We start from the raw sequence: 24,353 nt of genomic DNA, 5'->3' as shown, positions 1-24,353 counted from the left end.
GCTGGAATCATAAACTGTGATTCAGAGCAGTGATCTAGTCTAATGGAGTAGATGTGGGAGTCCACCCACAGAAAATCTGTGCTCCCATTGAAAAGCTAGACTTTGTCTTACATCAGAACACACTTGGTAGACTGATTTAAATTTTATGTTTTACTCTTTGCCTGTCTCATCCCTGTAAAAATGCTAAAAATGAATAAGCTATCAGAAGATTACCTAGCAAATCATCACATCTGGGTTATTTCCTAACTGAATAGTCCTTTCCCAGACAAGGGCTTAAGAGCAGAGAGGGTAGAAAACTTTTTTCTCCCTCCAAAAGTTCATTTGTGTTGGATACAAAGTCTGCTACTCTGGGTCAGGTTACTATTGGTAATAGAAGTGATATTCCCTGGAGTAAATTTCAATGAGTAATTCACATGCAATATACACATGGGCAGAAAAAGAGCTGTGGGAGACAGTGAGGCTGGGAAATAGCCCCGACTCCATCATTTCCTGTGACTGCATGCTGAAATTTGCAAATTCATCATATTGCAGGCAAGATTTAGGTTGAGGCAAAGGTAGTGGAACACCTGAATAGGTAGAAAGTAACAGCATATTCTTAGACATGCACTTGGTCCACTTACCAACCTACTGGACAGAAGTTCAGTTAAGTTCAATCGCTCAGTTGTGTCCGACTCTGTGACCCTATGGACTACAGCATAACAGGCTTCCCTGTCTATCACCAGCTTCCGCAGCTTACTCAGGCTCATGTCCATTGAGTCAGTGATGCCATCCAACCATCTCATCCTCTGTCGTCCCCTTCTCCTCCTGCCTTCAATCTTTCCCAGTATCAGGGTCTTTTCCAATGGGTCACTTTTTCACATCAGGTGGCTAAAGTATTGGAGCTTCAGCATCAGTCCTTCCAATGAATATTCAGGACTGATTTCCTTTAGGATTGACAGGTTGGATCTCCTTGCAGCCCAAGGGACTCTCAAGAATCTTCTCCAATATCACCGTTAAAAAGTATCAATTCTTTGGACAGAAGTAGCTCAATATTATAAAATGATTTGTATAAATCAGCATATGGCCAGGGTATCCCCCTTTTGTTACTCTCTTGATTTTTGGTATTTCCAGCATGTTCCTGATCTTTTAATTCAAGATATGGGTAGGTCAGGGAAGAAAATTCTACTTATTGCCACATCAGTTCAGTCACTCAGTCATGTCTGACTCTTTGCGACCCCATGGACTGCAGCACGCCAGGCTTCCCTGTCCATCATAACTCCCAGAGCTTACTCAAACTCATATCCATCTCGTTGGTGATGCCATCCAACCATCTCATCCTCTGTCGCTCCCATCTCCTCCCACCTTCAATCTTTCCCAGCATCAGGGTCTTTTCCAATGAGTCAGTTCTTTGCATCAGGTGGCCAAAGTATTGGAGTTTTAGCTTCAGCATCAGTCTTTCCAATGAATATTCAGGACTGATTTCCTTTAGGATTGACTGGTTGGATTTCCTTGCAGTCCAAGGGACTCTCAAGAGTCTTCTCCAATACCACAGTTTAAAAGCATCAATTCGGCGCTCAGCTTTCTTTATAGTCCAACTCTCACATCCGTACATGACTACTGGAAAAACCATAGCTTTGACTAGACAGACCTTTGTTGGCAGAGTACTATCTCTGCTTTTAATATGCTGTCTAGGTTAGTCAAGGAGAAGGCAATGGCACCCCACTCCAGTACTTTTGCCTGGAAAATCCCATGGACGGAGGAGCCTGGTAGGCTGCAGACCATGGAGTCGCTAGAGTCGGACGCGACTGAGCAACTTCACTTTCACTTTTCACTTTCATGCATTGGAGAAGGAAATGGCAACCCACTCCAGTGTTCTTGCTTGGAGAATCCCAGGGACGGGGGAGCCTGGTGGGCTGCTGTCTATGGGGTTGCACAGAGTTGGACACGACTAAAGCGACACAACAGCAGCAGCAGCTGCTAGGTTAGTCATAGCTTTTCTTCCAAGGAGCAAGCATCTTTTAATTTCATGGCTGCAGTCACCATCTGCAGTGATTTTGGAGCCCCCACAAAAGAAAGTCTGTTACTGTTTCTATTGTTTCCCCATCTATTTGCCATGAAGTGATGGGACCATATGCCATGATCTTAGTTTTCTAAATGTTGAGTTTTAAGCCAACTTTTTCACTCTCCTCTTTCACCTTTCATCAAGAGGTTCTTTAATTCTTCTCTTTCTGCCATAAGGGTGGTGTCATCTGCATATCTGAGGTTATTGATATTTCTCCTGGCAATCTTGATTCCAGCTTGTGATTCATCAAGCCTGGCATTTCGTGTGATGTACTCTGCATATAAGTTAAATAAGCAGGGTGACAATGCACAGCTTCATTATATTGCCAATACAGCCAATTATATCATATTGCCATATATTTGGATTCATATACTTGTTCCTTTCTTCTAAAACACACTTGTTATTGATTTATACAACAAGCCTACATTTTATACAGTGTCACTTTCCACTGTACAGATGAGGGCCTTAAGGTTCAGAGAGCTACAAGCATATACAAATTTACAGAGCAAGTAAGTGGTGTTATTTTTTTTAATAATTTTTATTTATTTATTTTTGGCTGCACTGGGGCTTCATTGCTGGGCCAGCTTTTCTCTCATTGCAGCAAGCGGGGGATACTCTCTAGTTGTGGTTCATGGGCCTCTCATTGCAGAGCATGGGCCCTAGGGCAAGTGGCTGCTGCTGCTGCTAAGTCGCTTCAGTCGTGTCCAACTCTGTACGACCCCATAGACAGCAGCCCACCAGGCTCCCCCGTCCCTGGGATTCTCCAGGCAAGAACACTGGACTGAGTTGCTATTGCCTTCCACGATGCATGAAAGTGAAAAGTGAAAATGAAGTCACTCAGTCGTGTCTGACTCTTGGCAACCCCATGGACTGCAGCCTACCAGGCTCCTCCATCCATGGGATTTTCCAGGCAAGAGTACTGGAGTGGGGTGCCATTGCCTTCTCCGAGGGCAGGTGGATCTCAGTAGCTATCTACTCCCAGGCTCCAGAGCACAGTCTCAATAGTTGTGGTGCAGGGGATTAGTTGCTGTGCAGCGTGCGGGACTTTCTTGGACCAGGAATTGAACCCACATCTCCTGCATCAGCAGGTGGATTCTTTACCACTGAGCCAGCAGGGAAGCCCCACTGGTGTGATTTGAACTTGGACTCTCAGATGCTAAAACCAGTTTCTCAGCCTATTCGGTCTATAGGCATATTTTTGAAATTTATGGCAAAAATGAGAAGTCACTTTTCTGAAGTATTAAGCTCTTCTGGTCTGGCCCTTTGGGTATGCTTGCAAGTCATGACAGCAGCTGTGTACTTTTATAAGAGGTCACAGCAAAGGGTTTGGTTGTTGTTCACTCACTCAGTCCTATCTGACTCTTTATGACCCCATGGACTGCAGCACACATGATTCCTTGTCCTTCAGTATCTCCCAGAGTTTGCTCAAACTCACGTCCATTGAATCGGTGATGCCATCCATCCATCTCATTCTCTGTCGTCCCCTTCTCCTTCTGCCTTCAGTCTTTCCCAGCATCAGGGTCTTTTCCAATGAGTTGGCTCTTTGAATCAGGTTGGCCAAAGTATTGGAGCATCAGTCCTTCCAAGGAATATTCAGGGTTGATCTCCTTTAGGATGGACTGGTTTTATCTCCTTGCTGTCCAAGGGACTCTCAAGAGTCTTCTCCAGCACCACAGTTCAAAAGCATCAATCCTTTGGCGCTCAGCCTTCTTTATGGTCCAACTCTCACATTCGTATATGACTACTGGAAAAACCATAGCTTTGACAATATGGACCTTTGTTGGCAAAGTGATGTCTCTGCCTTTTAATATGCTGTCTAGGTTTGTCATAGCTTTTCTTCAAAGAAGCAAGTGTCTTTTAATTTCATGGCTGCAGTCACCATGTATTGTGATTTTGGAACCCAAGAAAATAGTCTGTCACTGTTTCCGTTTGGTATTCAAAGAGAGAAGGAAAAGCAAACTAACTTGAAGCTCTTTGACGTACCCTTGGAGACCAAAAACCTGGGAGAAGAGTAAAATCTCACAAGAAGCTAGGGGGAAAAAACTGTAATAATTACAGGGACAGAATAGGTCTGAATCGGGGTCTTGTACATTTCACTATTCTGACACATGGGAACCACGCCAATCAGTAAAACCTGGGATACTGTCAGAGAAACACATGGACAATGACAGGTCTTACGCTGAATGAGAAGTTTGACATTATAAAGGTCTTCTAGCACTGATTTATTTGTCAGAAAAGCAAGTCTGGTAATTGTTTATCATGCCTGTGAGTGCGTGTGTATGTTTAATGCTGAGAAAGGTATGCATAGTTGTTTCCCTAAACAGAAAAGAAAAGAACCCAAAGGTCAAAGATGGAACAGATTTGGCCCAAACGTTCCAAAAATAAATAAGTAAAGAGTACCACAGGAAAAAAAAATATTTCTCTGGTTTGTAGCCATGTACAAAATATTTAAAAATAGAGATGCTGTAACATTTAACCATTAGTGCATAATTCTTAACAGAAGATCAAATATATTTGTTACTTAATAACCAATTACTGTCCCCCACTACGTTTAAATCTACTTCCTTATATGATAAAATGTGATCCTTACTGATTGGCGTGGTTCCCATGTGATCCTGGGACCTCCTTGGTGCTCCAGTGGTTTAAGTCGTGATGCTTCCACTTCAGGGGGCATGGGCTCAGTTTCTGGTTGGGGAACCTTATGCTGTGTGGTGTGACTAAAAAAATAGCACCCCCCCAAAAAAAAAACTGATCTTGCCTCCAAATCAAGGACCAAGAGAGTCCATACCTGATTATTTCATTAATACACCACAACTTCAATATGTTATTTAAACCATTGACAAAATAAGCCCAGGTAAAAATAATATGCTCATGAAGATTCCATCAGCTTTAAAAATTAAGCACCCAATGCAAGATAGTTTTTCAGTCTCTTTTTATATTTGTGGTAATTGAGGTGATCTCAAAGGTTTTTTTTTTTTAATTTGTTTTTGTTTTTTGCCCACTGGACTCAGTGTTTCTGCAATATTAGAAACTACCTATTAGTATAAACTGGTCAATTAAACCTAGATTGGGCAAACAACTCTTAAGTCTGTCAAGCGTCTCTGCTAGCATAAGCTTATGTCTGCAGATCTCCTATTTCTGGTTCCTGGAGGGTGAATCTCATTATAGTAAAATCTTTTTTTTTTCTTTTTGATAATTTTGTTTGTAATTCTCTTTTATGATTTCCCTTCATGATTTTATTAGCCACTTTTAAGTTAAAAGTGCTGCAGCCCATGGCCCCTGTGCTGGCAGTTGTTCAAGCACAGTCAACAGTTGGTTTAGCTGAAGGAAAATTCCCACTAGTCAAAACCAGACTCCAACTCGATCTCTTTTTAGAATGAGCCTTTTAAATACAACTCTGCTTTAAACAAAAATAAAAATAAATAAAAACAGTTCTTCCTCTAAAAAAGGAAGGTAAATGAGGCCAATGATGCTCTTCCAGAGCCCTGACATCTGGGGATAAATCTTCCTGAGAGTCAAAGACCCCGGGGAGTTGAGTTTATATGAAGGATCTTGATTTACAGATTTTAATTAGGGCCAGTTCACTCCAGAATCTTGAAAACCTACACACATCTGATGGGTTGGCCATAGTGACTAAGGCAAACTTCCAGGGGAAGAATTCACAACATCTTAGTTGTAAATTTGGAATCTGCAATGGGGAATTCCAGTTTCCCAAGGGCTTATGTTTCAGTTCAGTGCCAAAGGAATATATTAGATTGGCTTTATTATTATTATTAAATTTCAGTGAGGTGTTGGGCTGCAGGGCCTCACTACTCTGGTCCCAGGGAAAGAGAGTCACTTAAGATGAAAAGTAAGCATTCTCCTCACTTGTGTCTTCAGTCATTCAGGTATCTGAAAGTAAATACCATAGACTGGATAGCTTATTAAAAACAGAAATTTATTCCTCTCACTTCTGAAGACCAGAAGTTCAAGATCAAGATGGCAGCACAGTTGAGTTCTCCCAAGAGGCCTCTCCAGGTTGCAGACTGCCAACTTCTTATTGTATTCCCATATGGCAGAAAGGGGTTGAGAGAGTTCTCTGGGGTTCCTTTGATAAGGCACTAATTCCATCATGGGGCTTTGCTCTCATGACCTCCCAAAGGTCCCACCTCCTAACACTATCACACTGGAGGTTAGGATTCCAACATGGGAATTTGGAGGTGGGGTGGAGTGCTGGACACAAATCTTCACCCCACTGCATCAGGACTTGAAAGGAGAGTCTTTCGTGAACACAGTGCTACAGGCAGCTCCATGGACCAAGGACAAGGGTAATAGTTGTGGGCTTCAGGGGCAGACAGCAGCTGTGGCCTCCTGCTACCCTTCATTCAGCCCTTGGAGGAGGGCAAAGGACTCCAGAGATCTCCTACAAACAGGTGGGGACGTCATGAAGGAGTCCTCCACCTATGGGAGGAGGTGAAGGCTGGAGCATCTGATTGGCCATCTGAACGTGATTTAAACCCTAGACTAGATTGCTATGTTTATTTCAAGGTTGGAAGGTGTCATGAGGGTGTCTAGGACTGCCCTCTAGTGTCTGTGATCCTATTAAAGTGTATGGGATTTTCTTGTGAGAAAATGATTTCGTCTCAAACAATTTAGATGAACTTTTCATTACAAAGTTCCCAAATTTGAGTCGGTCTCGCCCACATTTATCACCATCTTTATTTCCTTGTGGTACTTTGCAAATCAGGTGAAAGGGAAAAAGAAGAAAAGAGCCACAGAGGATGGAAGGAAAGGAAAGAAGGAGGAAAGGAGGAAGGGAAGGAACTATATTTCATATTTTTCCAGCTACCTGCAAAATCCAAATCAGATTTCAATATCACTCAAGCAAGGACTATATTCTACTCAATTTCATTGGCCCTACCTAACTTTGTTATTTGCTTATTCCTTATTTTTATCCCATCAACAGATGTGAACACCAACTGTGTCTTATTTACAGTGCCAGCCCTGGAGATATAATTGTGAATTTAAGAGATATAGTTCTTCCCTTCCTGGAGCTTGTGTTCTCGTGAGGAGATGCCAACCTGATGAGAATATAGTTAACTAGAACAGTGCCAGGAGCAGAACTAATAGGGTGTGGTTAGAGAAGAATGGGTGTAGGGAAGCTTTTAGGAGATCATTTTCCTTCAAATAAGAACACAGCCACATGATCCACCAAAGAATAATGGACTATTCATGATACAACTTTTTAAAACAGATGTGGTTGCTACACTGCGCACCCAGATCTGGAAAACAAGGGACCTTATGGCTTGGTGTCCTTTAGTGTCCCTGACTTAGAGAACGTCAATCTTAGCAGATTGTAACTAAGATATGGAATCAAGTTAAGACTTTTAGTGCCCATGTAAAACAAGCCTCCTGTGGTATCTGTGCCTTTTGTCATCTGTGTAACTTACGTAAGGAAGCCTCCTGCGTACCATGACAGTAAGTCATCTGTGCGCATGGCCTTGACCACTTACAGTCTCTCTGTGCAGCAGTGCCCTAGTCTGTTTCCAGGGCTAGCAGTCTTTGAGAGAACAATCTGAAGGTTGGAAGTGAATTTCTTGTCTTCTGCTTAGATGGCTTGAAACGTGACTAACTGACTAAAGTTGACCTTTCTGGCTTTTATTGTTTCGACTTATTAAAAAATGTGTCCTTTTCCCAAAGCCCTCTGGGCACATGCACAAAAAAATAGAAATATGACAAGTTAAATTAAAACCAGAAGATGAAAGCTAAAACACTCTCATAAAGTTAAAAAGAAAGATGCCAAGCAGCATTTCTGGAAGGAGAAAACTAAACCAAATGGATTAAGCTTAGCCATTTTTCTACTGGTTTGCAAGGAGGACTTGTTCAAAATACATGTTAGAGTGATTTCCTATGAAATCCTTGAAAAAGTTGTGCCACTACATATTTTCATACCAAATCCTGTAAATAATGGTAATCCCAGGGAGAGAAAGGCTCTAAAATTTAGTTCTTTTCATAGTGATATTAAGATTGCTATTTAGCCTTTAGTTACAGTGTGGCCTTATCCAGTTGCATCTCATTCTTGGGAGAAGAGAGATTAGCTTTAAACACAGTTAACATTTCTCTCTTGAACTCCAATCATTGCTGTCAGCTCAGTCACACTGTGATTCTGTTTAGAAACCAGTGCTGCTTATATATGTAGAAAGAGTAGGTAATAAGAATATGAATTCTGGAGCCAGATATCGGGTCCATAGCTCAGCTTTGCCATTTACCTGTATGTGGGCAAGTTACTTACCATCTTTGTGCCTGGGTTTCCCCAACTGTAAAATGAAGATACAAACAGCAAATCATATAGATTTGTGAGGACTAAATGGGTTAATGGACCATAAAGAAGGCTGAGTGCTGAAGAACTGATGCTTTTGATCTGTGGTGTTGGAGAAGACTCTTGAGAGTCCCTTGGACAGCAAGGAGATCCAACCAGTCCATCCTAAAGGAGATCAACCCTGAATATTCATTGGAAGCACTGATGCTGAAGCTGAAGCTCCAGTACTTTAGCCACCTGATGCAAAGAACTAACTCATTGGAAAGGACCCTGATGCTGGGAAAGATTGAGGGCAAGAGGAGAAGGAAGTGACAGACAGATGGTTGCATGGCATCTGATCTAATGGACGTGAGTTTGAGGAAACTCTGGGAGATAGTGAAGGACAGGAAAGCCTGGCATGCTGCACTTCATGGGGTTACAAAGAGTTGGACACAACTTAGTGACTGAAGAACAACAAGTTTGAAATACAGGAGAGAATCTTAATAAGTCAGCTGATTCTTGCATTGGATTTTGGACGTGGAGAAAAATATTGTGCAAAGCAATTATCTCTTGCTCAGAAGTCCAAATTGCAGACATAATAGGTAGCCTATTTATGCTAAGGGATTATTAATATTTATTGGTCATGAGCTTTATGTTTTGTTTTGCCTTTTATGTACATAATCTCTTTTAACATATTATTATTATTTAATGATTTTGGTCCCATGGTTTGTGGGATCTCAGTTCCCTGATAAGGGATTGAACCCAGGCCAAGGCAGTGAAAGCCTGGAATCCTAGGCACCAGGGATCTCCCTTACCATATTTTTAAATATACCCTTTTAAAAATAAGGAAACCTAGGGACTTCCCTGGTGGTCAGTGACTAAAACTCCATGTTCCCAATGCAGGGTGCCTGAGTTCAATCCCTGATCAGGGAATTAGATCCCACATGCTATAGCTAACAATCCCATATACCTCAACTAAGACCCAGCTCAGCCAAATAAATAAATACATATTTAAGAAAGTGAATAAATAAAAATAAGGAAACCTAAATTTGATGGGGTTAAGTAACTTGCAAGAATTTACTTGCAGGAGGTATGTGGTGAAAACAGGGTCAATCACAGGATGTCTGATTCCTCAGAACTTACTTTTTCTATCAATCTATTTCCCTTTTCTAGGTTTGGGACAAGACACTATATCAGATTATTTGAAAAGTCAATACAAGGAAGCACTGAAAGAAGTGAGAGGGCCCAAAGGCAACAATACCCAGTAGCAACAAGCAAACCCAGGTACCGGATGTGGGTTTCTAATACCATTCTCCAGTAGAAGGAACTAGGGTCTTTGGAGAAACAGCTAATCCTGGGAGCAGGTAATAGACAAGATTAACCTGGGGTATCTTGTAGCAAGAAAATAAGGAAGTACTCAAAAACCAAACTGATGGAGTTTATCAAGGGGAGGCAAGAATCAACTGAAAGAGCTCCCAAAGGCTACTTGAAAAGCAAAATAAGTAATATAGTATTGGATTATAACTTGAGGTGTAAAGTAAATCATTATGAGCCCTGAGGTATGGGGCCTGAATTGTGTCCCGCCCACCCAAAGAAAAATTATTTGCTGAAGCCCTAATCCCCAATGACACTATATTTGGAAATAGGGCCTTTAAGGAAGTAAATAAGCCTAAATGAGATCATAAAGATGGGGCCCTATTCCAAAAGGACTAGTGCCCTTTTAAGAGGAGGAGATACCAGAAATCTTTCTCCCTCAGAACGTGCGCCATGAGCATGCAGTGAGAAGGCAGCCATCTGCAAACCAAGGAGAGAGGTCTCATTAGGAATCAACCCTACTGATCTTAGACTTCCAGCCATCAGGATGGTGAGAAAATTAATTTCTATTTTTTAAGCTGCCAGTCACTGTTATGGCAGTGCTAGTAAACTAATACAAGTCCATACCAATATAAATGATTGAGCAAATAAATAAGTGGAAAGAAGAGACAAATACCTATACATTAGAAACTTTAAAAAAAATGTATGTGGACACTGTCCCCTTGAGGAGGTAGAACATAGCTCTCTACACTGGGTTCGATGACTTTCTTCCAAAGGCATCGTATGGAAAGGGCGTAACAGTACAGAAGACTGACGTCATCAGTGGTAAGGGAAGCTGATAACGTACCCTTAATATGATCTGGTAAGAAGGACACTTGTCTTCCTCCTCCAAACTAAAATTCCTGTCACGTCAAAAGAAAAACATCAGACAAACCCAAATTGAGGGACAGTTTACAAAATACCTGCCCAGATTTCTCCTAAGTGTCAAGGTGACCCAAATGAAGGAAAGTCTAAAACTGTCACAGTTTAATGGATCCTAAGCAGATTTGATGACTAAATGTGATGTGGCCCTCTGGATGGAATCTTGTAGCAGACAAAGGACTAGGTAAAAACTGAAGACATCTGAATAAGGTATGAGCTTCAGTTACTAACTGTCAACATTGGTTCATTGGTCCTGACAAATGTATCAAACTCATGTTTGATCGTAGCAGGGGATACTAGGTACAGGATATATACGGCAACTGCTTAGATATCTATGTATTTTGGTAAGCTTTCTGTAAATATACAACTATTCTAAATGAAAAGTCTATTTAAAGGAATTCCCTGGTGGTCCAGTGGCTAAGACTCTGTGCTCCCCAAGCGGGGGGCCCAGGTTTAATCCCTGGTCAGGCAACTAGATCCCACCTGCCACAACTAAGACTTGGCATAGCCAAATAAATACATATTTTTAAAAGTCTATTTTAAACAAATATGCAAAACGGTGTTTTTGTTATATCTTCCACATGACTTCTGTCTTATATTGTTTCTCTGAATATTCCAAAGTGAGTATTCACTTATCTTGGGAACAGAGTTTAGCTTAGTTTTGTTTCTTCTCACAAAACAGGACCCATTTTTGCAGTCAATATTCTGCCACATCTTGGCAGGAGTCCAGCAGATGAGGCAGGGGAGGACCAGTATAAGATTGAGCATGTTTATCTGTATGAGTAAGTAATTCCTGTAGGTATACTTTAAAGAGGCATGTGAGTCCCCATATCTGAAACATCTCCACAGTTTTATTCCTCCTCTTGTAATTTTTTTCTCTTTCTGTAGATGACCTCTGAAAATCCCAGAAAACAATATTTGCTTTTAGATGGTTGGGATTGAATCCTCTATTGTCTTTTTTTTCCTTTGAATCCTCTTGTTCTTTTTTTCCCACAGAGAAACTCCCAGATTTTTCTTTTTATTTTAAGATTATGTTACTGAACCAGATGATCCAGTTTCGCCTTTTGCTTCTCAGGCTCAAAAAGAAAAAAAAAAAAAGAGCCTGTGCTGTGGGATTTAGCAAACACTTCACTCTCTTCTCTTCCAGACCCTGTCAGCTGCATGGTTCCAACAGCAGTCAAAGTGGATCTACAGCTCCAAACCCCATTCCTCCTGGATTTTCATGCTGGCCGCCAACCAAGAACTGGCTCCAGCTGTACTGGCCCCTAATTTCTTTAACTCTTTCCTCTTCTTTATTCTGGTGTTGAGAGAGCAAAGGAGATTCATTTGCAAGTATTTATTGAGCACCAGTCACTGAGGACAGCAGTAAATAAGGCAGGTGAGGTCCCTGCCCATAGAAGCCACATTCTGAAAGATGGATAGCATCATGGCACACTTATTACTGCTAGAAGAGTTACTTGAATGAATGTTTTCATTAGTCCTGATGATGGAGATGCTAATTGTTATTCTCATTTATGAGACATAGACGCCAAATGACTTACCCAACATCAGGCAGCTAGTTAGTGATGGAGATACAATTATTTTCTTTTACTGATTTTATTTATCTATTTATTTTTGGCTGTGCTGGGTCTTCGCTGCTGCACGAGGTTTTCTCTAGCTGCAGTGAGGGGGCGCTTCTCATCGCAGTGGCTTCTCCTGCTGTGCAGCATGGGCTCTAGGGTGCGTAGGCTTCAGTAGTTGTGGCTCCCGGGCTCTAGCGCACAGGCTCAGTTGCCCTTGGGCATGTAAGATCCTCCAGGACCAAGGATCGAATCTGTGTCTCCTGCTCTGGCAGGCAGACTCTCCACCACTGAGCCACCAGGGTAGTCCCTGGAGATACAACTTAAATCAAAGGTCTCAGATTCCAGAACACTTGGATTCCTAACCATGATAATATCCATAAAATTGTTCTTTTGCATAGATACTGTCTGATTGCTGTCTTGCTCTTTCCACTCTTAAAAGTATGCTGCTTCTAAAAAATATCTGTAATGTCTAATGACAATTATAAAAAGAAAAAGTGGCTTTTTTTTTTTTTTAAGAAAATGGTGCCGTTCGCATTCAATAGTTGCTTTTGTAGCATGCGCTACCTCTCTTTCCTATTTCTATAGTGAACCTCCCCATCACCCCACCCCACCCCTCCCTCCGCCCCTCTGCAGGATATTCAGGTGTTTCAGGTTTGATGAACCCAGCAGGAATTCCACGGATAGATTGGCATAATTTAACAGCCCTCTTGCATCTTTCTGGCCACATGATAGGTTGGGAAGGAGCTTGTACCTCGGGCATAAGCCAATCAGTGCCTATCATTCTAATAGCTGACGTGACTGGTTTATAGAACTATAGACGCGACGTGAGACACTTGCTTTCTCCTCCAGGGTGGGAAGGAGGTGGTATCTAACTCCAGTTTTTGTTGGCCCCCATTCTGGAGGAGGAACTGAAAGCTCGGATTCATGGAGCTCAATTTCTGACCGTACCGCATCTGACGTCGTCCTCACTCATTGACATTTCAGGTGAGCGACCCCTAAATACTCTTTCATGTTGAAGTCACTTTGACTTGGAGGTTCTTTTTGTTTCATTCAAAAACGTGCTATCCGACACAAATAATTGCTTTTATTAGGGATATAAGCCTAAATATTTAAGTAGATTAAAAAAAAAACCTTCACAAGAAACTAAAAGAAACAAACAAAGCTCCCACGGAATTATCCAGAGAACATTCCAATGTCCAGAGAACATTTGCAGACAAATTTGAATCTCTGACTTAAGTGAAAAAAAAAAAGTAAAATACACCTAGACCGTGGTAGATTCGTTTGTTTTACACGTGAAGGTAATCAAGACTGTGGTTAATAACTTGGGCCCAGATGTACCAGATGCTCAGTTAATTGGCCCCCACTCAGCTGGGTTCACATTGTAGTACACAATTGTCTTGGATTTTGTTGCTAAAAACACGCCTGTTTTTGCCAAACAACACTGTTCTGGAGATTTGCCACCCCAAACACAGAAAGCTTGCTGTGATGAAGATTTGTGCCATTGGTGAGACCAGAAAACACCACTACATTGTAATAATGCCAGAGGCAACACGTCAGCTTGTGTGTCTTCAATTAATCACGCATTAGACAGATTTCAAACAGCGGCTTCGTTCTCATTAACTAGCCGCTGAGCGTGGAGATGCTAGCTGTGCATTAGGAGCTGAAGGTGGACAGGAAGTTGCATTCTGGCTGACTGTGTACCTGCCCTTCCAAGGACATTCTCTCTGTGTCCAACTTAATGTTCTGTGGAGGTTTTAGCCTCTGAGGACACAAGGCCAAAGCTAATCAGGAATCAGTTGTTACATAGCAAGGCTCAACTTTGACCACATTGGGGAGATGGCAATCTGGAGAGATGGCAGTTGTCTCTAATCTGAGACAAATCACGATGTTTTCAGCTTCCCTGTTAGGTTGGTTGGCCCAGGAGGGCCCTGTAGGATAACACAGTGAATATGGCAGCTCTCCAGTCTGCTCTTAAAATGTTGAGGAAATAGAGGTCTGGCTGGCAGTGAACAAACAGATGGTTAGAAGCTTTTGCCTTCCTTATTTAGTTATTAACTAATTTTTGGCTGTGCTGGGTCTTCATTGCCGTGTGCTTTTATCTAGTCTCAGCAAGCGGGGACTACTCTCTAGCGGTGGTGACTGGCTTTTCATTGTGGTGGCTTCTCTGTTGTGGACCATGGGCTCTAGGGCAACTCAGGCTTCAGTAGATGCAGTTCCCAGACTCTGGCCCACAGGCTTAATATTTCTAGCACACAGGCTTAGCTGCTCCACGGCATGTGGGGTCTTCCCGGCACTGGGGATTGAACCCATGTCCCTGCATTGACAGGTGAATTCTTCACCAGTGAGTCACCAGGGAAGCCCTTATCTTCCTTTTTTAAAATGAATTTTTATTGGTGTAGAGTTGATATTACAGGCTTCCTTTACCACTGGTGGTTCAGTGGTAAATAATCCACCTGCAATCCAGGAGATGCAGAAGACACAGGTTCAATCCCTGGGTCAGGAAGATCCCCTGGAGGAGGAAACGGCAACCCACCCCATTACTCTCATGGGGATAATCCTAAAACAGGAGCCTGGTGGGCTCTAGTCCACAGGGTCACAAAGAGTCAGACGTGACCGAGCGTAGTTGATTTACAGTGTTGCATTTGTTTCTGCTGTGTGGCCAAGTGAATCAGCTGTACGTATACATACATCCACCCTTTTTTAGATTCTACTCCCATATAGGTCATTACAGAGTATTGGATAGAGTACCCTGTCAGCAATGGAAACTTACTGCTAAGATTTCTTTGTGATCAGTAAAATTTCTCCTGCAGATTTTGATAAAATATTTGAAGGGCTTAAGTGCACTTCCAGAGTGTGAATTCCTTTTACCTTCCATTTTTAATTTTAAACTTTAAAAGATGTTAACATCTGTATCTGACAATTGGGCTGTGGATAGGCGTAAATCATGTATTTAGTCCCATAGGAGTAAAATATACCTGGATCTCTGCCCTGTTCTCTTAAAACTAAAGAGGGTGAAACTTTTGTCAAGTTCAAGTGTGGCTTCCTCTGCAAGCAATGCCTGAGCTCTGAACACATGGTGCTACCAAAGCCAGTGTTTATGGGTTGTGTGGAGCTTGGAACGTGTTCTTTCATAGGAACAAATGGAATTAGCGAAAGGCCAGCCCACCTGGTGTGCTCATAATGGCCTCATAAGGGAACCATTTATTACAAAACCCAACCACGCTGTTAACAGTGCTTCTGGCGGAAAATGGTTCAGACCACACTCGGGTTGTTATCCTTCTGTTTGGCTGCAGTAGGTTTGGGATCTTCTTTGGCTGTTGCGTAGGACACAGTTGTGTGGAGAAGGTTGTTGATGGGTGGGAATAGACAAGGACTCACTGGTGGCTCAGTGGTAAAGAATCGGCCTGCCAATGCAGGGTTTGATCCCTGGGTTGGGAAGATCCCTGGGAGAATGAAATGGCTACCCACTCCAGTATTCTTGCCTGGGAAATCCCATGGACAGAGGAACCTGGTGGGCTATAGTGCATGGGGTCACAAAGAATCAGACATGACAGAGCGACTGTCACTTTTTTCACTTTCAAGTATGCAAGCCAGTAGGATTGAGGGACTGTGAACAAGGCGGGTAGAGAACCAGGGGATGAGAAATCCAGATGCTCCTAAGCCTTAGGGTCTCTGCTTACGATATGTCTCCTTAAAAAAAAAAAAATCATTGAGGATAATAACAAGGATGCAGATTTTCCTAAGGTCACCTCATAGACAAAGGAGATGCTGCTGCTAAGTCACTTCAGTCGTGTCCAACTCTGTGCGACCCCATAGATGGCAGCCCACCAGGCTCCTCTGTCCATGGGATTCTCCAGGCAAGAACACTGGAGTGGGTTGCCATTTCCTCCTCCAATGCATGAAAGTGAAAAGTCAAAGTGAAGTCGTGCAGTTGTGTCCGACTCCTAGCGACCCCGTGGACTGCCACCTACCAGGCTCCTCCGTCCATGGGATTTTCCAGGAAAGAGTACTGGAGTGGGGTGCCATTGCCTTCTCCAAGACAAAGGAGATGATGGGGCATTAATTCAATTCAGAGAATTGGGGTTTCCTGGAATCTCAGGAATTGATATAAGCCTGGGCTCTTCTAACACAGTTGTTACTGACCAGGATTCTTGCCTCCTTTATCAACAGAAAAGGCCAGACAAAAAATTCAGGCAAGGCTTTATTGGGGTCCCTGCTGCAGCAGTGGGGGAGGCAGAACAAAAAACAAGTTCCTTTGCTCACTCCCCAAGGAGAGGTGAGCTGATTTCTTACATGAGGTGAGGGTAGCAGTGTGTCCAGAGGTCAGGCTGGAGGGGTGATTTTGGTGATTTGCCCACCGCTTTGGTGCTATTGTGTGAAGGGGGCATGCGCAGTCTAGCAGTTGGGTTTTTTTTTTTGTCCCTGTGTATCTTTTGTCCAGAATTTGCCCCAGCTGTGCATACACATAGTTATTTTTAGTCCCTTATGGTTTCTTAGCATTTTGTTGCTTGAGGAGATGTTTGTCCAGGTACAAGCATTGCAGCACAGCAGTAAAGGATCCCAGGTCCCAGGCCTTTCTCAAAATGAACTATGGAACTCTGACTTTGAACACCTCATCAGATTTTTGTGTATTGGGATTTTCTGCCATTACGGCCATCAGAAAGAAAAGTCAAAATTGAGTAGATGTCAAACATTACCTCGACATGAACATCACTGTAACCAGGACCTCGTTATAATTTCATCTTCTTATTCAAGGCCAAACAAAGTTCAGCTGCTTGCTGAAACATGAGCAGAGGTAAGATTTTCTTTATTATTTGTGAATTTTAGTTTAGTTCAATTTTTATTTTGTGAAAGTGAAAGTGAAGTCGTTCAGTCGTGTCTGGCTCTTTGCGAACCCATGGACTGTAGCCTACCAGGCTCTTCAGTCTATGGAATTTTCCAGGCAAGGGTACTGGAGTGGGTTGCCATTTCCTTCTCCAGGGCATCTTCCCAACCCAGGGATCGAACCCGGTCTCCCACACTGTGGGCAGATGCTTTACCATCTGAGCCACCAGGGACGCACTTATTCCTTATTTCAGGAAGTATGCATTAATTGGAGAAGGCAATGGCACCCCACTCCAGTACTCTTGCCTGGAAAATCCCATGGACGGAGGAGCCTGGTAGGCTGCAGTCCATGGGGTTGCTAAGAGTCGGACACAACTGAACGACTTCACTTTCATTTTTCACTTTCATGCAGTGGAGAAGGAAATGGCAACCTACTCCAGTATTCTTGCCTGGAGAATCCCAGGGATGGGGGAGCCTGGTGGGCTGCCATCTATGGGGTCGCACAGAATCTGACATGACTGAAGCGACTTAGCAGTAGCAGCAGCATACATTAATTTTTACATGAAAAACACAGCTATACACCTTTGAAGTAGTGGATCTTTGCAAACAAAAATCATCTACAATGAAGTAAAATATAAAGCATTTTTCTTGGGAGAAAAGTCCACACTTTTCATGAGCTCCTTGAAGTATTCATGCACCTCAATCGTTGAGATTCATTGCCCTGCAAGAATGAAAATACAGTCATTAATAATGGGTCCACTTTATAGTTATAATGGGATGAGTGGGTTCTGAGAGGAGCTGGAGATTTTTCGGCAGCATTCAATATGATGAAAACTTTAAGGCTTACTCATTTGAAAGTAGTAAATCCCTCCATTCCTATTATAAGATGACAGTATATTTGTGGGTTTTTGTTGTTGTTCAGTCACTCAGTCATGTCCAACTCTTTGCAACTCCATGGACTGCAGAATGCCAGGCTTCCCTGTCCTTCACCATCTCCCAGATCTTGCTCAAACTCGCATCCATTGAGTCAGTGATGCCATCCAACCATATTATCCTCTGTTGTTCCCTTCTCCTCTTGCCCCCAGTCCCTCCCAGCATCAGGGTCTTTTCCAATGAGTCGGCTCTTTGCCTCAGGTGGCCAAAGTATTGGAGCTTCAGCTTCAGCCCTTCCAGTAAATATTCAAGGTTGATTTAAGTTTGAATTTTTATTTTAAAAATTTATTTTATTCAAGTATTGATTTACAGTGTTGTGTTCATTTCTGCTGCACAGAGAAGTGGTTCAGTTATATATATATATATATATACACACACACACACACACACACACATTCTTTTTCATGTTCTTTTCCATATGGTTTATCACCAGATATTGAATATAGTTCCTGTGCTATATTGTAGGACCTTGTTGTTTACCTGTGGGGTTTTAACCTATGACTTGATTTATGAAAGAGAATAATGTTTGTAATATATATTTGTATATAACATGATATTTTAGATATTTAAAGATTATATATATAATTATACATATCAGTTATCTGAGCAGATAATAATCCCTGATTATTTTTATTTCTTGCTATAACACTTGGTCCAGGTTATTGTTAAGGAAAAAGTGTAGCTTTCCGCCATCTTTCCATATGGCCATCATGGTGCGCAGGAAGGTCTGGCTGATGCTCTCAACAGTATCAACAGTGCCAGCAAGAGAGGCAAACCCCAGGTTCTTATTAGGCTGTCCTGTCATCATCTGGTTTCTAGTTATTGATGGTGAAGCATGGTTGCCTTGGCGAGTGTGAAATCACTGATGATCACAGAGTTGTGAAAATTGCTGGGAACCTTACAGGCAGGTGAAGCAAGTGTGGCGTGCCCAAATTTTATGTGCATCAGCCCCAGATTTGATGTGCATCTCAGAGATCTAGAAAAAGGGCAGAATGACCTGATCCTGTCGTATCAGTCTGGTTTCATTGTACTGATGGCCTCGGCTTGCATCATGGACCATGAAGAAGCAACACAAAAACACACAGGGGGGAAAATCCTGTGATTCTTTTGCTAAGGATGTAAAACATCTGTGCAAATAAAGTGCCTCAACAGGCAAAAAAAAAAAAAAGTATAATATGTAAGCTCTTTAAAACTGGGAATTCTACCTTCCATATTCTTTGAAGCTCTGTAAGACCTAACCTCTTACTCTATATCCTTTCATATAAATCAGAATCTATTCAACATCCTGGTAGTATAAAGACTTATTCATGGCCTGGTTACCTATCTTTACATGTTTGTTTGTTTTTAACGAGAAATGTATATAAAGTACTTTTTCACATCCCAAACTATGAGAATTGCCTCAAGACAAAGTCCTTGTGGAATTGTTTGAGTTGTGAGATGCATTAGCTTATTTATTTTGCCATGTGGGTTGTGGGATCTTTGTTTGTCAAGTAGAGATCAAACCTGGGCCCTCAGCAGTGAAAATTCAGAGTCCTAACCACTGGACTGCCAGGGAACCACCGGCACCTACTTAATGTTCTAGTTATTCTCCTTGGGTGTTGCTCTATTTGTCAATATCCTGTTGTCGTTCAGTCGCTAAGTTGTGTGGCCAACTCTGTGTGACCCCATGGACTGCAGCATGCCAGGCTTCCCTGTACTTCCCTAAATCCTGGAGTTTCTGCAAACTCGTGTCCATTGTGTTGGTGATGCTATCCAACCATTTCATCCTCTGCTGCCCCCTTCTCCTTTTGCCTTTAATCTTTCCCAGCATCACGGTCTTTTCCAATGAGCCTGCTCTTTGCCTCAGGTGACCAAAGTATTGGAGCTTCAACTTCAGCATCAGTCCTTCCAATGATTATTCAGGGTTGATTTCCTTTAGGATTGACTAGTTTGATCTCCTTCCACTCCAAGGGAATCTCAAGGGTCTTCTCCAGCAGCACAATTTGAAAGCATCAGTTCTTAGCTGCTCAGTTTTCCTTACAGTCCAACTCTCATATCCATACATGACTACTGGGAAAAATCATAGCTTTGACTATACACACCTTTGTTGGCAAAGTGATGTCTAAGCTCTTTTAGTACACTGTCTAGGTTTGTCATAGCTTTTCTTCCAAGGAGCAAGCATCTTTTAATTACATGTCTTCAGTCACCATCCACAGTGATTTTGGAGCCTAAAAATGTCTGTCACTGTTTCCATTTTTCCCACATCTGTTTGCTATGAAGTGATGGGACTGGATACCATGATCTTTGTTTTTGGAATATTGAGCTTCAGGCCAGCTTTTTCACTTTCCTCTTTCACCTTCATCAAGAGGCTTTTTAGTTACTCTTTGCCTTCTGCCATTGGAATGATATCATCTGCATATCTGAGGTTGCTGATATTTCTCCCAGTAGTTTTGATTCCAGCTTGTGTTTCATCAAGCCCAGAATTTTGCATGATGTACTCTGCACATAGGGCTTCCCTGGTGGCTCAGCTGATAAAGAATCCTCCTGCAATGTGGGAGACCTGGTTTTGATCCCTGGGTTGGGAAGATCCCATGGAGAAAGGAACAGCTACCCACTCCAGTATTCTGGCCTGGAGAATTCCATGGACTGTATAGTTCACGGGGTTGCAAAGAGTCAAACACGACTGAGTGACTTTCACACTTTTTACTCTGTATATAAGTTAAATTAAGTAAGGTGATGATATACAGCCTTGACGTATTCCTTTCCCAATTTTGAACCAGTCCATTGTTCTAACTTCTGCTTCTTGACCTGCATACAGATTTCTCAGGAGGCAGGTAAGATGGCCTGGTATTCCCATCTCTTTAAGAACTGTTCACAGTTTTCTGTGATCCACACAGTCAAAGGCTTTAGCATAGTCCATAAAGTAGAAATAGATTTTTTTGGAATTTCCTTGCTTGTTCTGTGATCCAATGGATGTTGGCAATTTGATCTCTGGTTCCTCTGCCCTTTCTAAATCCAACTTGCATATCTGAAAGTTATCTGTTCATGTACTGCTGAGGCCTAGCTGGAAGGATTTTGAACATTATCCTGCTATCATGTGAAATAAGCACAGTTGTATGGTAGTTTGAACATTCTTTGGCATCGCCCTTCTTTGGGGCCAGGGCTTTCAAAGCAGTAAAGTAGCACAGCAGTAAAGAATATGCCTGCCAATGCAGGAGATGAAAGAGACGTGGGTTCGATCACTAGGTCAGGAGCGAAGGGCAACCCACTCCAGTATTCGTACCTGGAGAATTCCATGGACATTCCACAGGGTCGCAAAGAGTCGGACATGACTGAGCAGCTAACACTTTCCCTTCCTTGGGGTTGGAATAAAAACTGACCTTTCCAGTCCTGTGTCCACTACCGAGTTTTCTAAATTTGCTGAAATATTGAGTGCAATATTTTGACAGCATCATCTTTTAGGATTTGAAATAGCTCAGATGGAATGCATCACTTCCACTGGCTTTGTTTGTAGTAATGCTTCCTAAGGCCCACTTGACTTCACACTCCAGTATGTCTGACTCTATGTGAGTGACCATACCACTGTGGTTATCCAGGTCATTAAGACCTTTTTTGTACAGTTCTTCTGTGTATTCTTGCCACCTCTTCTTGATCTCTTCTGCTTCTGTTAGGTCCTTACCATTTCTGTCCTTTATCATGCCCATCCTTACATATCCTTGTCAATATCCTGTTAACCCTTTTAATTCTTTCTGATATTCCCTCGTAATCAGCTTTGTGCACCAACTTTGTGTTACCAACTTTCTATTATCACAGGCTTCCTGAAATTCCCCCATGCTCCAGTCTCCTTACTGGGCAAAAAAACATTAAAAATATAAGCATTTGATGGTCATCATCTGAGCATCGACTCTCTAGATGTCAAGCAGTGGGGTAGGTTTGGGGATAAGATGCCGTCTCTGCCACCAACAAGTTAAAAATCCAGACAGATTAAACAGCCTGGTAGAATCCTCTAGGATGCTGTCTCTCTGCTAGGAAGGAAAAGGGTTGTTATGAATGAGTAATTTAGGTGTCACTACCCTGCCAAATTTTAACTATCACATGTGCCCCCAAGTGTGGTATGGGTGCTAAGTAAATATGCCATTCCCCAGTCTCATTTTACAGAGGGCCAATTAGACAGGCAGAGACAGTGGCCATTTTATAAATGAATTCATTTCAAAAATGTATCACTCTGAGATCATTCCAATTTTCCTACAAAAAAAATCCCACTCCTTTTTGACCACTGTGATGATACGTGTTCATGCTTACAAAAAGATTGCTTTGGACTTGATTTAATTAGCAATCAGTCAGTCTACAAAAGTTTCCTGAGCAGAGGTTGTTATGTGCCAGATTATGGGGACACCACAGAGAACAAAACCAAGACCCTGGTCTCAGGGGTCTACAGCCTGCTGGGTAGCGAGATGGGGGATCGGTTATATTGTCCTTCAACTCACTTCTCTTAGGCTTGGTCTGATTTACTTCACATCATGTAAGTTCTTTAGATCACTGGTTGGGTTTGTCAGTGCAAGCAAACTTGGAACTCAGAACTTCCAAATCTTCAGGGTATGACAAGACCCCTCATGGTGGCTCACCAGCAGCAGCAATAATGGGTTCTCTGCTCTCCTGTTGGTTTTACTGGCTTTGTGCATGCATGCTAAGTTGCTTCGGTCGTGTCTGACTCTTTGCAACCCCATGGACTGTAGCCTGCCAGACTCCTCTGTCCATGGGATTCTCCAGGCAAGAATACTAGAGTGGGTTGCCATTAGCTCCTCAAGGGGATCTTCCTGACCCAGGGATTGAACCTGCATCTCTTATGTCTCCTGCATTGGCAGGCAGATTTTTTACCACTAGCACCACCTGGGAAGCCTGTTACTGGCTTTGGATGGGTCACTTCAGTAGAGAGACAGTGGTGACCTTAACTGCCCTGGATTGAGACACAATAGTCTTCTACCAAAATCTTCTACAGGATAGACTCTCCTATTCATGTGTAGTCCTGTGAAACTCATAAAGGTGGACATGATCCACAGTGTTACTCTTAAGAGTTTTTCCAGAGAGATTTTAATTTGACTTCTGGGAAAACAAATGGTAAACAAAAGCCTGGGATATAGCCCTCAAAGCATTGAAAAGCCAGTATTCCAGCAGAGTGGGGTTTGAAGTATGCAAGAGTCCATTCTTGGCCTCACTCTAATAGAGATGATGCTTTGCTCCAACTCATTGAGAAGATGACACATCTCTCCATCCTTATTCAGAACCCTGTGCTAATGTGTGCTAGAAATAAGGAGTCTATTCAGATGGCAGTGTTAGTCTCTCTCATTCTTTCTAACACTGTGACTTTCAGAGAGAATGACTCCCATTTTGGCCAGGTGGTGTTTTAAGGATTTGGGGTCTATCTATACCTAGTTCTTTTAGCCACCACCCTACAACCTGGGGAAGGACACCCCTGCTACTGACTTCTTGTACCTGATACTCTCTGATGCTTGAGGAGCAATGGTCTTCTAGGCTGATTAGGGTACCCATTTGGCACTGTGATGGTTCATTTTATGTGTCCATTTAGCTGGACTGTAGTGCCCAGATATTTGGTCAAACATTAACCTGGGTGTGTCTGTGAGGGTGTTTATGCATGAGATTAACATTTAAATGGGTGGACTTTGAGTAAAACAGATTGCCCTCCCTCATGTGGGTGGGCCTTATCTAATCAGATGAAGGCCTGAATAGAATGAAAGATTGACTTCCCCCATGTAAGAGGGAATTCTGCCTGCAGACAGCTTTTGGACTTCAACTGCAACACTGATTTTTTTCTTGAGTCTCCAGCCTGTGAGCCCACCCTTCAGATTTTGGTCTTGCTAACCTCCATAATTGTGTGAGCCAATTCCTTAAAATACATCTCTTTCCATCTCACTACACTGCTCTCACTCTCCTGTGTACACGCTATCTACACACACGCAGTATATCCTAGTGGTTCTGTTCTCCAGGGAACTCTGATATACTTGGTAGCCCAAATATCTGTTGACTAAGTGTCCTCACAGGGAGTCCTTTTAGCCCCAAAACTTTGTGATGAGATAACTCTCAGTGATAGCTTATGTATCATGGCCCCTGCCTGAAATGAAGAGGCAGTCATGGAATTTGGACGGTGCAAAAGAAAAAAAAAAATATGGATGAAGGATTGTCCTACACAGCCACCTAGGGAGGCTGAGCCCATGTCCTCTGCCGGTGCAATGGCAGTACCCCAGCTGACCCCTGATCCCATTCAAAATGTAAAATGTGATCCACCTTTTTGAGTGGCCTTCTATCTGTTATGACATTATATTATGCTGCCAACTCATGGACAAGTCCATGGATTGATTGACTGAGTTGGTTAGAATCTGAACCATTGGAACCTGTTCTTGTCTTGATCAAATTGAGCAGTCAACATCAGGAACTTTGAAATGCAGTTCGACCTACTGACAAAGAAGGATGTGGTGGCAACAAT

General features: G+C 42.4%; 1 long non-coding RNA gene across 3 annotated transcripts in view; it reads left to right on the top strand.

The window, feature by feature from the left end:
• LOC138990473 (uncharacterized) overlaps window positions 1–24,353 on the top strand; it is a 129,548-nt gene that overhangs the window by 2,233 nt on the left and 102,962 nt on the right. For 2 of the 3 annotated variants that reach the window (XR_011466625.1, XR_011466624.1), the window contains exons 2-4: window positions 9,492–9,602; window positions 11,701–11,931; window positions 12,965–13,099. This is a non-coding gene — a long non-coding RNA (uncharacterized lncRNA). The remainder of the gene's footprint in view (window positions 1–9,491; window positions 9,603–11,700; window positions 11,932–12,964; window positions 13,100–24,353) is intronic. The other variant, XR_011466626.1, reaches the window with a different exon arrangement.

The sequence above is a fragment of the Bos mutus genome, chromosome 13, assembly GCF_027580195.1.
Source record: "Bos mutus isolate GX-2022 chromosome 13, NWIPB_WYAK_1.1, whole genome shotgun sequence".
In the NCBI taxonomy this organism is placed as follows: Eukaryota; Metazoa; Chordata; class Mammalia; order Artiodactyla; family Bovidae; genus Bos; species Bos mutus.
The sequence above is the reverse complement of the archived record's forward strand: the minus strand, read 5'-3'. Positions and strand labels throughout refer to the sequence as shown.